This window comes from Triticum urartu, chromosome 7 (genome assembly GCF_003073215.2).
Source record: "Triticum urartu cultivar G1812 chromosome 7, Tu2.1, whole genome shotgun sequence".
NCBI lineage: Eukaryota > Viridiplantae > Streptophyta > Magnoliopsida > Poales > Poaceae > Triticum > Triticum urartu.
The window spans coordinates 710,461,818-710,473,474 of record NC_053028.1 but is presented as its reverse complement, the minus strand read 5'-3'; the positions used below and the strand labels follow the sequence as shown (position 1 = coordinate 710,473,474).

The 11,657-nt window shown below is 43.7% G+C and overlaps 1 pseudogene; it reads right to left on the bottom strand.

Annotated features, from left to right (window-relative positions):
* Positions 1-3,027: 3,027 nt before the first annotated feature.
* On the bottom strand, positions 3,028-6,537 carry LOC125523620 (annotated as a pseudogene).
* Positions 6,538-11,657: the final 5,120 nt, after the last annotated feature.

Below are 11,657 nucleotides of genomic sequence, written 5' to 3'. Positions count from 1 at the left end.
TCTGAGCAAACATGTAATGGAACGATGGCATTTTTGAGATATCTAATGGCATTTTTGAGCAAGATCTCACGGAATGATGGCATTTTTTAGTAGTAGTAATTTCTAATGGCAAAACTGAGTAGTGAGACATAACTAATGGCATAAGTTATAAAAACCCATTTTTTTAGAATTATTTTGCAACACACATCTCATCAAGCGAGCCGAGCACGCCTCCAGAACTGCAACACACGTCTTGTTGCCGAATTATTTCTGCAACATATGTCTTGTTGCAGAATTTTTTTTTGCAACAGCTGTTTTGTTGCAAAAACAATTGCAACTAGGGTTTTGTTGCAACTTTTTCTACAACTGATGTCTTGTTGCAGAAAATTTCCGCAACAAAGGTTTTATTGCAAAACTATACCCGTCGTAGACCATTACAACACCGCATATGTTTCTGAAACATAGCCTCTGTTTTGAAAGCACGTTCGACAAAAAACGGCATGCAAGTCGTCATTTGGACGCGTGTCATGCAGCGAAGGTGACGTACGTGGCCACTACGATCCGCCGGATGACGCTCAGCTTTTCCCGGTAAATAATATGCACCAGATTTGAATACACTCCCAACTAATTCCGTTTTCTGTGGAAACAATCTTGGCCACCTAAACAGGAGCGGACAAGAAGGGACGGAGTAAGTTATAGTTAAGTACGAGTACACATACATAAGTCTATCTTCCGAAATCAACGGTGCTGTTCGTGTCAGCGCCGATTAAATACGTGAGAAACTGCATTGCTTGTTAACCTGCACGTTAGCACTAAGTACACCTACACTAAGTACACGCCGATTAAATACGTGACAAACTGCATTGCTTGTTAAACTGCATCACTGTATCTATTGTCTGCGAATACACACAACAAAAAATCATCCGGCCATTGTTGATACATTGACTACAGTACATACATGATTTAGCACATAAATAGTAGGCAATATCTTGAGTTAGCACACAAGATTTCAAGTGGGTTAGAAATACATAAACATTCGCTTATTTTAAAATGATTATTTTAGTTGTTGTTGGACCACATTATAAGTTCCTAGGGATTAATTGGTGAGACAAATGATGTTGGTTTCAACATGACAAATGATCAATCGAATTTGTAGAATAACGCCAACATAGTTTTACTGTTTGAAGAAATATTATTTTGACTTGCAATTTAAATTTGATTTTTGACTGTAATTTTTATCAAATGGCACTTAAGCTTAGCAAAACATGATGATATGGCATCATTAGAGGAAAAACATTGTAGCTTAATTATAGGGGCATTATAAAAGGAAACTTTTTCTTGTATAATGGAAACATTTTCTTAGCAAAGAAACCTTTTCGCATTAATGTTTTCAATAATTTATGTGCGAGGTCCGATAGAGCCTCCAATAAATATAATAAATAACATAAGATGGTTTACTACTCATATTTGACATGTTTATTGGATATATAATAAATATGCAGGTCACTTAGCCTGCAACCCAGAGCAGTTGACTGATTATTATTCAAGACTACACGAAGCATCAAGTTCAAAAGGTGCAGCTAGGCACTACCAGTGGGTCTTTGTATTTTGTGATTGATGTGATAACAATGGTATCCGTGAATATGTTGGCTTATTTTCCCCTTCTTTCCGGTATCATCAACTCAACTCCATGCATATTGGGTTATGGAGCCACTGTTTTTCTGGTGTTTCTAGTGATGATACAGAAGTAGTGGATTTGCAAATTTATTATATACACCAGCAGGAAGGAAAGTCACATATTGTTGCAACTTTCTCCCCCAGTTGCAATCCTAATAAATATGTTTGCACTCAACTATTTAAGAAAATGTTGTTGCTTCGACCATAGAGATTACACACGTATTCCTCTATTGTTCACCATCTATATTTCAGCGAGGTTTGGAATGTCATATGCGGGGGGGGGGGGGGGGGGGGGGGGCGGGGGGGGGGGGGGGGGGGCAATGCCCCCCTTGAGCTGCATACCATGCGCTAGCTCTTGGCCCTGACAGCGCCATACTAGAGTCATTATCCTTCTTGTTTCAGAGATCACTGACACTTGGTTGTTGAGTCAGGCACGGAACTGATCGCTCTACAATGAGCAAGCCTATGACACATTTCTGCATAAAAGCATACTGGACAGTACACAAAAGAAGGGGCTTGTCACCTTTCTTGTGGACCCACTGAACCCCAAATCCTCACGAGACAAGAAGCACGCTGTCGTCCGCATTTTGGACTCCTTTGTGTAGAAGCATATAACCTCCGGTTATAGTGACACAAAGTACATCTCTCTAATCACCACCTCAACCAAAGCAGTCACCACATTGATCAGAATGTTGGGCTGGACAGTCAAGGAAGATGCAAACATCAAGCTATTTGCCACAAAGGCCATCACTCGTATTGCTCTGTATCTACATATTGTCGGGATCCCTGGAACCATGCAAAAAATCTCTTTTCTTGATGCCCAAGACAATAGATGACATGAAACAAAGAAATTCATGAAGAGATCCTCGGTCTTTGCCGTCTACATGGACCTGTGCACACATGAACCATTGGTTGACACTGAAACGTGGATTGGTTATTGAGAGGAATGAAGATGAGGTTGTGCATTGTACGGAACCACAAGGTTCGGGCAAGGGTAAGTTCTGTTTTACATTGTATTGTACATTATACACGTGTGGCGTACGGCTTACAATCGCTATTGTCATAGGGCCACCAACTCAGACGAGCACGACCACCTGGTTTGTGGTGCGGACCACGACGACACTCGGCTTTGACCCAAATTTTTATATACGCCAAACTTTTGTATACGCGAGTGTTTTTGTAGCTGTGTTACGGGATGTGTCGTTGTACGCCAAGACACCTGTAAATATCCCACCATTGATGTTTCAGGCTGGTATAGCCTACTAATATCCGGCCCCTTTTGCTCTGCTTAATGGGATTGTCGTCCTTTGACACCCATGGGCCATCTAGTCTCCGGGTTGCTATGTTCTGGACATAGTGCCAGCGCGCCCGTCCAAGTAGTGCCGTTCCTTTCTTCTCATTTCATGTAACTACATACACGACCATCTTTCTAACAGGAATAAACCATTAGCCGGTTCATGTTTCATACATAAAGAGTACGAGTACTAAACTAAAAGTTAGGCAGTGAAAGAAAAACTCGCAAGCTTCTTCCCAAATACTTATATACTATATATAGAGCTAACCTATATATAAGAAATTGCACCAACTAGCTAGCAATTAATCTAGAGAGTCTTCAAACTACAAGGCATCATGGAACATAGGCCCGATCTAGGAACTCCTTCAAAGGTTGTTCTAGCGCCTTCATCACCGCTTTCCACCCAGCATGTGTCGGATGCACCTCGTCCCAGTAGAAGAGCTGGTCTGGATTTTCGCATAATTCGTAGAGGGGCTCCCCTGTATCGTCCTGCTGTCCACAGAAGCCTGTATCATAGAAACCCTCGCAACATGGGGCCAGGTTGTCGTTGAACTTGTTGGACTGATCCGACCCTTCACCTGCATGCACATGAAAATTGTATGTATAAATAGTCCCAACACGTGTTGAATCAAGCTCATACACTAGAAACCAGATTTAGTTTACCACGTTCACGCATGGATATATGCAAGTACTTACCTGGGGCATGATTGATGATGTTGGTGAAGGCGGTGTACAGGTCCAGCATGTAGGCGTTATTCTTTTTGCCCATCAACTGCTTTAGATTTTTGTTATGCACGGACGCGGCGTAGTTGGCAAGAAGGTCACATGTGGTGTAGTTGTTCGTACTAGTCCTCAAAGGCGTGCAACCAATGGGATGCATGTTGTTGACTAGCACCTTTTTCACACCAAGCTTTTGTATTTGCACGACGTTCTTCACAATCTCTGTCGTCACGTTCCCAATGTAAGTATCGATCTGCATGCAAGAAAAGTTAATCAGTAAGGTTGGTATCGATAATAATATAAATTGATGGGTGGTTCGTGTTTAATTTGGACGTGTGATGAGTCCGGCTACTACTTACGTCCTCGAAGCTACTCAAGAAGGAGTTCTTGATGTCGGCGCCGCTCATGTAGTCATTGCCGGAGATGGCGACAAGCGCGACGGAGTGGCGAAGCTGCTCTTTCGAGATGATTCCGCTGTTGATTAGTCTTGTGAAAGACTTAACCTGCGTGGCAAGAGTTGGCACCTTCTTCTAGAACACGCCGGCGCCACCGGTAGCGAAGGTCATGCCGGTTGGATCAACGGATTGATCTAGCGTGTGCATGTACGCCGGAGGGGCTGCATTGAGGCCCAGGATCCTTGCTGCAAGTTCGGCGCCATAGATATGCTCTATTAGTTTTAGATTTAGATGTGCTTATAAGTATGATTATACATGTCGTAGTACACTACTGATAATCTAAAACAAATTCGACCTAGCCAGCTAAATAATATATATAGAATAATAAATAAATTACCGATAAGTCGGACTGAATCCGGTAGTTGGAGAAGCGGCCGGTTGGAACGGCAGCTGCGGAGCCACGAGAGTTGAGATAAGAGCCGTAGGGGTAGCTCCACTGACGCGAGAGATCAGACTCGGGCTGACCACCGGGCAGCTTCGGGAGGTTGCCGTTGTCGGCAAAGTCGTCGCCGAAGACGAACATGCTGGTCCACTGGTTCTTTGATGACTCCTTGGCGGGAGGTGTGCCTCGAGCCTCCACGCGAGCGGCTGTCCATGTAGAGTAGATCGATCATGTGTGTCAGCAATTGCGTGCATGCATACAGTGATGCAGAAGACGAAGAAGGTTTCCCAAACGAATATGAAAAAGAAACAAGGAGGTACTAGTAGATAGTATACCATCGAAGAGAAGCACGACGAGGAGAAGGCACACAACGGCCGGACGAAGCTTCATGGTTGCCTTGCTTGCACCGGCCGGCGTGGCGGCGTAGGAGGCGAGTTGGCGTGCCCGTGTGTACGTGTGGAAGGAGCGCTCGCTATGGGAGGCGGGTACTTCGATTGATAGGTGTGGCCGTGTATATATATATATATATATATAGGCGAGTGATGGGCGCCGGTGCGCCGGTCCAAATTTGAGCCAGTCGTACCAGCATCGTACGATTAAACAATCAGCAGCCGCACGATTCACTTCTTCCTTTCCCTCGAATGTCTTTTTTTTTATAAAAAGTTTTCATAGACGACAACGCGCCAGCCTCGAAGCACCTCCCCCGTGTCTTCTCTGTCGCTGCCCTCGCCGCCGGTCGCCGTCGTCGTCACCGGTCGCCGACGTCGCCTCCTGCGTTTCACGCCAGCAACGTGACCATGCGGTTCTAGCTCCCTGTAGCGACGATTGCAGCTCGGTGGCCGCTGCTCGCCGGCTCGTCGGACCTGCTCACCGGTTCGCCGTCGCCGCTCGCCGGAGCAGCTCACCGGGGACGTTCCCCGGGCCCGCTCGCCGATTGGATGGTTGCAGCAAAAATCAGTTACTAAAAAAACTGGTCCCAAATCTGCTTCATGCGGTTCCAGCAAAATCAAATGCTCGTTGTAGCAAAATCGAAACATGGTTCCAGCAAAAAAGCACAAATTACAGCACAAAAAAATAAAAATGCCTCGCCATCGCACCTCATGAATAAATTTCATTCCAGCAAAAAAAACTCTCTGGGTCTCATCTCCGTTGAAGCAAAAAAATCGCCGGTAGCAGCTATCCGTGTCCCGGTTCCAGCAAAAAACTAAGATGCAGCTCCCTATCATGCAGCTCCATCCATCCCGAATGTAGCAAAAAATTGCATCGGATCCAGCAAACCAAGGAAACGGTGGTAGCCAAAATTGCAAAACAAAAAAAATGAAAGTTGTCCCCCAGCAAAAGTCAAAAACGCCGATGTAGCAAAAATTCAAGGTTGTTCCAGCAAACCAAAAAGTCAGTAGTAGCAAACTTGCAAATTTGGCGGTGGTTCCAGCAAAACCAACCGCCTGTGGTAGCAAAAATGATTACTGGTTCCAGCATCATCGGATGCCGGTTGCAGCTTTCCAGTCGGCCGGTTCCAGCAATGAGGTGTGCCGTTTCCTGCATCGCTGCCCCAACCGGCACCGGTCTCCGCCGTCGCACACCATGGTAACACAGTGGGTGCACGAGCTTGCAGCACGGTCGTCCTGCCCTTTGGACGCTGCTCCAATATGAACGGCAAGAAAAGAAACATCAATCTTGTGCTTGAGCCCAACCTCATGGGATCCATGGCGGACTGCACATGGCATGAGAGAAAAAAAAAGGACGGACGAGCTCACCCCTCTCATGGATCTATGGAGGAAAAATGTTGCGCGGAGCGGAGAAGGCAACAAAAACGAGCTCAATTTCATGGGGATTAGGTGTGGATTTTGGAGAGAACACAGGAAGGAGGAGGAGAGATTGAGAACTCGGGGACTGAAGGGCGAGCAGGACCAGGATGCCTCGTGTGGTCTCCAGAAAGAGCGAGGGGATAAGATGAAAGTGATGGGGTTAGAGATAAGTTCTGTGGTTGGTGGGCCTGGGCTGCCTAGCGACGCGAGCGAGGGGACCGGCCGAATGCTCGGCCGGTCGACCGTCTATAAACGTTTCCCATATATATATATAAGTGGGGAGCCTATAGCTTAGGTACGTAGTCCAACTCGTGTCCTACCCGCACGTTCTTTTGAGTAGTATATACATACGTACTAGAGTTAACCACGTTTCTGTGTAAGTAGTCCTCCCTCCGTAAACTAATATAAGAGTGTTTAGATTACTAAAATAGTGATCTAAACACTCTTATACTCCCTCCGTTCCAAAATAGATGACTCAACTTTTTATCAACTTTAGTTGATAAAAAGTTGAGTCATCTATTTTGGAACGGAGGGAGTATTAGTTTACGGAGGGAGTAGCAGTGTAGTACACCGGCCGATCCAATGCAACGAGAGTCAGTTTGGGTTTACGTGTAGTAGTACTCCGATCGATCCAACGCAGAGTCAGTTTGGCTTCACGTTTGTTACCTGGAAAACACTTAATCTCAGTCGTGGAGCACAGCGTTCCCAGGTTTATTACCTGCCTTTTTACGTGTGAGGTCACCCTAGTATCATTTTTCACTTCCACCACGTCACATGCTACTCCCTCCTTTCCTAAATACATAGGAGTGATCTTCTTCTTTTTTTTGGAAAAGGAGGCTCATCCCCGGCCTCTGCATCCGAAAAATGCATGCAACCATATTATTAAAAAGTTCGAAGCAAAACATAGTCTTAGAGTCATTACAGCTCACAAAGCAAAAAGATAAATAAAAACTCATTGCCACAACCGGCAGGAAAATAGGACAAGATCACTACACTCCTATCATATTATGAGACCGCCATCCAAAGCGGTTGAATATAGCCCGTGCTACCATCTTCCACTGGTTGCACCCAGTAACCAAAGATCCCTGGAGTCCGTAGGAGTGAGTAAAGACCACGCACGGATCCCTGCCGTATCTCTCAAGATGACCTGCAAGAAAGTTAAAATATGTTGTCCGTTAAAGATCATACCGTTCCTGCAGTTCCATATAGCCAAAATAAGCGCACATACTCCAATCCGAATACGAGGCGCAGCAATATGATCTACTCCAGCTAGCCACGCCTCAAATAATGCTTCAATGCTAACTGGAGGAGTAATGTTAAAGGCTATATGAATCGTTCGCCAAAATAATTTCGTGAGAGGGCAATCTATGAATAGGTGTTGTATTGTTTCGGCATGATCACAACAACAACATCATGCACTACCTACCCAACATCGCTTTAGTAAATTATCTTTGGTGAGGATCACTTGCCTGTGGACAAACCACATGAAAAGTTTGATACGCAAGGGAACCTTAATTTTCCAAATATGTATCGATCTTGGGATTGGGCCCGGAATTAATAAGATCCATATATATATATTTGACCGTAAACACTCCCTTTCTAGTTAACTTCCTGCGAAAAGAATCAGGTTGGTCGGATATTTGAATCTCCATCAACCTCCATACCAAGTGTAACCAGGAGTTCCAACGTTCCCCAACTAAAGATCTCCTAAACTATACCCAACTAAAGATCTCCTAAACTATATATTTAAGGGCACAGCCTGTAATACTGTAGCCACATAATCCTCCTTACGTTGTACAATATTATATAAGGTGGGGTATTGTAGGGCTAGAGGCGCCTCCCCTAATCACGTGTCCTCCCAAAATTTTGTCGTCATCCCATTGCCAAAAAAGAATTTGGCCCTACGAAAGAACATATCTTTCATTCTCATAAGCCCCTTCTAGAATGGTGAATCATTAGGTCTTGCGGTAACTTGGGCCAGAGATTTAGATTGTAAATATTTGTTCTGTAATATCTATGCCCACATACAATCAGTCTCTACTGATAACCTATATAGCCAGTTACTCATTAGGCATTTATTTTTAATCTATAGGTTCTCAATTCCGAGACCCCTCTGGTCCTTGGGTCGACAAATGATATCCCATATTGCATGGCGATATTTTGTCTTAGCCTCATCTGACTGCCAAAAAAATCGAGATCGATAAAAATCTAGTCTCTCCCGTACCCCTTTAGGTACTTCGAAGAATGATAACAGGAACATCGGCATACTAGTTAGTACTGAATTAATGAGCACCAACCGACCTTCATAAGACATTAACTTGCCCTTCCAGCAGCTTAGTCTTTTTTCAAATCAATCTTCGATGCATTTCCATTCTTTATTAGCAAGTTTACGATGATAATTCGGGATGCCCAGATAGATGAAAGGCAGAGATCCCAATTAACATCCGAACAATTGTCTATATGCATCTTGTTCCTCTTTGGCTCTACCAAAGCAGAACAATTCGCTCTGGTGAAAATTAATTTTTAGTCCCGACAATTGTTCAAAGAGACATAGCACCAGTTTCATATTCCGAGCCTTTGCAAGATTATGCTCCATGAAAAGAATAGTGTCGTCAGCATATTGTAAGATGGATACTCCCCCATCGACCAGATGGGGAATGAGTCCACCAACTTGTCTGTTCTCCTTTGCCCGGCCTATAAGAACGGTCAGCATATCAGCCACTATATTGAATAAGAGAGGAGACACCGAATCTCCTTATCTCAAGCCCTTATGAGTCTGAAAATAGTGACTGATATCATCATTAACCTTTACTTCGACACTAGCTTTTTGGACTAGGGAATCCACCTGGTTCCTCCATGTCTCATTAAATCCCTACATGTGCATTGCCTGCTGAAGGAATGGCCACTTCACTTTATCATATGCCTTCTCGAAATCCACTTTGAAGATGACCCCATCTAGTTTCTTCGAATGGCTTTCATGGAGAGTTTCATGTAGGACAACAACCCCTTCTAGGATATGTCTCCCCGGCATGAAAGCCATGCTCGGTTGCACCACCAAATGGGCGATCCGTGTCAGTCTACTAGTACCCACTTTCACATTTAAAAGACAAATTGGCCCGAACTGCTCAATTCGAACGGCTTCTTCTTTCTTTGGAAACATCGTTATCATACCTAAGTTAAGATGGAAGAGTTCCAGGTGACCATTGAAAAAATCGTGAAACATAGGCATAAGATCATCCTTTATAATATGCCAACATTTCTTATAGAATCCAACATGGAACCCATCTCGTCCCGGTGCTTTATTCCGTTTCATTTTTGATATTGCATCGAAAACCTCTTTCTCAATAAATGGTGTAGATAAAATAGCATTTTCATCTGACCGTGGTTGAGGAATACTCCCAACAACAGACTCATCCAGGGACATCGCATTACCGATCGGAGGCCCGAATAGTTGTTTATAATAATTGGAAATATATGACTTGAGGTTCTTTTTCCCACCACGGTTCCTTCATCCTGTTCAAGCTGGATGATTTTCTTTTTCCTATGTTTACCATTCACAATCATGTGAAAAAATTGTGTATTATCAGCCCCTTGGACAACCTTAAGAACCTCAGCACGCAAGGCCCATTTCATTTCTTCTTCTCTAAGAAGAGCGCGTAGGCTTTGCTGTCTTCAGACTTTGCGGCCTCCTCTGATACATCAAGCAGGTTCAATTCTGCTTCCAGGTCCAAAGCATCGGTCAATTGGACGAGTCTTTCTTTTTCTTGTTTGTAAATCTCACTTCCGTTTCTGTCCCAACCCCTTAAAAATTGTCTTAGATGTCTAATCTTGTTTTGCCATCTTTCTATACTGGATTGCCCACTACCAGGCTTTGCCCATTCTCGTGCTACGATGGTAATGAAGTTCTCTTTTTCGAACCAATTAATTCAAAAGAGGAAGTATTTTTTTTACCAATATGTGTTGCATCTCCCAAAGTCTACAAACAAAGGTGTGTGGTCTGAGATCGCCCTCTGCTTCACATGCACCGACACGGGTTGGTATTTATGTTCCCATTCCACACCAACGAGCACTCTATCCAAGTTCTCATAAGTTGGAGTGGGTAACGTGTTGGCCCATGTGAACTTCCTACCCGTGAGTTCAATCTCCCTCAGAATGAGACTCTCAATAATCATGTTGAACATTAGGGACCAACGCCCATAAAAATTGTCATTGTTCTTCTCTTCTCTCCCTCTAATTATATTAAAATCCCCTCCAACTAGGATAGGGAGTCTTTCATCCCCACAGATCCTTACTAGATCAGCTAGGAAGTCAAGCTTAAGTTCCTTGGGCTGCTTCGTACACAGCCACCAGAGACCAGCGGAATCCATCCAACTTTGACTCACCCCAAACTTAACTACAAAATCCCTCGAACCACATTGATCACCTCTAGAGTTTTTGAAGAAAATATGCCCTAGAGGCAATAATAAAGTAATTATTTTATATTTTCTTATTCATGATAAATGTTTATTATTCATGCAGTAATTGTATTGATTGGAAACCTAAATACATGTGTGAATACATAAACAAATACCGTGTCCCTAGTAAGCCTCTACTAGACTAGCTCGTTGATCAAAGATGGTTAAGGTTTCCTAACCATTGAAATGTGTTGTCATTCGATAATGGGATCACATCATTAGGAGAATGATGTGTTGGACAAGACCCATCTGTTAGCTTAGCATAATGATCATTCAGTTTATTGCTATTGCTTTCTTTATGTCAAGTACATATTCCTTCGACTATGAGATTATGCAGCTCCCTGATACTAGTGGAATACCTTTTGTGCTATCAAACATCAGAACGTAACTGGGTGATCATAAAGATGCTCTACAGGTATCTCCAAAGGTGTTTGTTGAGTTGGCATAGATCGAGATTAGGATTTGTCACTCCGAGTATCGGAGCGGTATCTCTGGGCCCTCTCAGTAATACACATCATAAGCTTGCAAGCAAATGACTAAGGAGTTAGTCACGAGGTGATGAATTACGGAACGAGTAAAGAGACTTGCTGATAACGAGATTGAACTAGGTATAGAGATACCGATGATCAAATCTCGGGCAAGTAACATACCGATGGACAAAGGGAATTACGAATGTTGTCATAACGGTTCGACCGATAAAGATCTTCGTAGAATATATAGGAACCAATATGGGCATCCAGGTTCCACTATTGTTTGCTGACTGGAGAGGTGTCTCGGTCATGTCTAGATAATTCTCGAACCTGTAGGGTCCGCACGCTTAATGTTCGTTGACGATATAGTGTTATATGAGTTATATGATTTGGTGACCGAATGTTGTTCGGCGTCCCG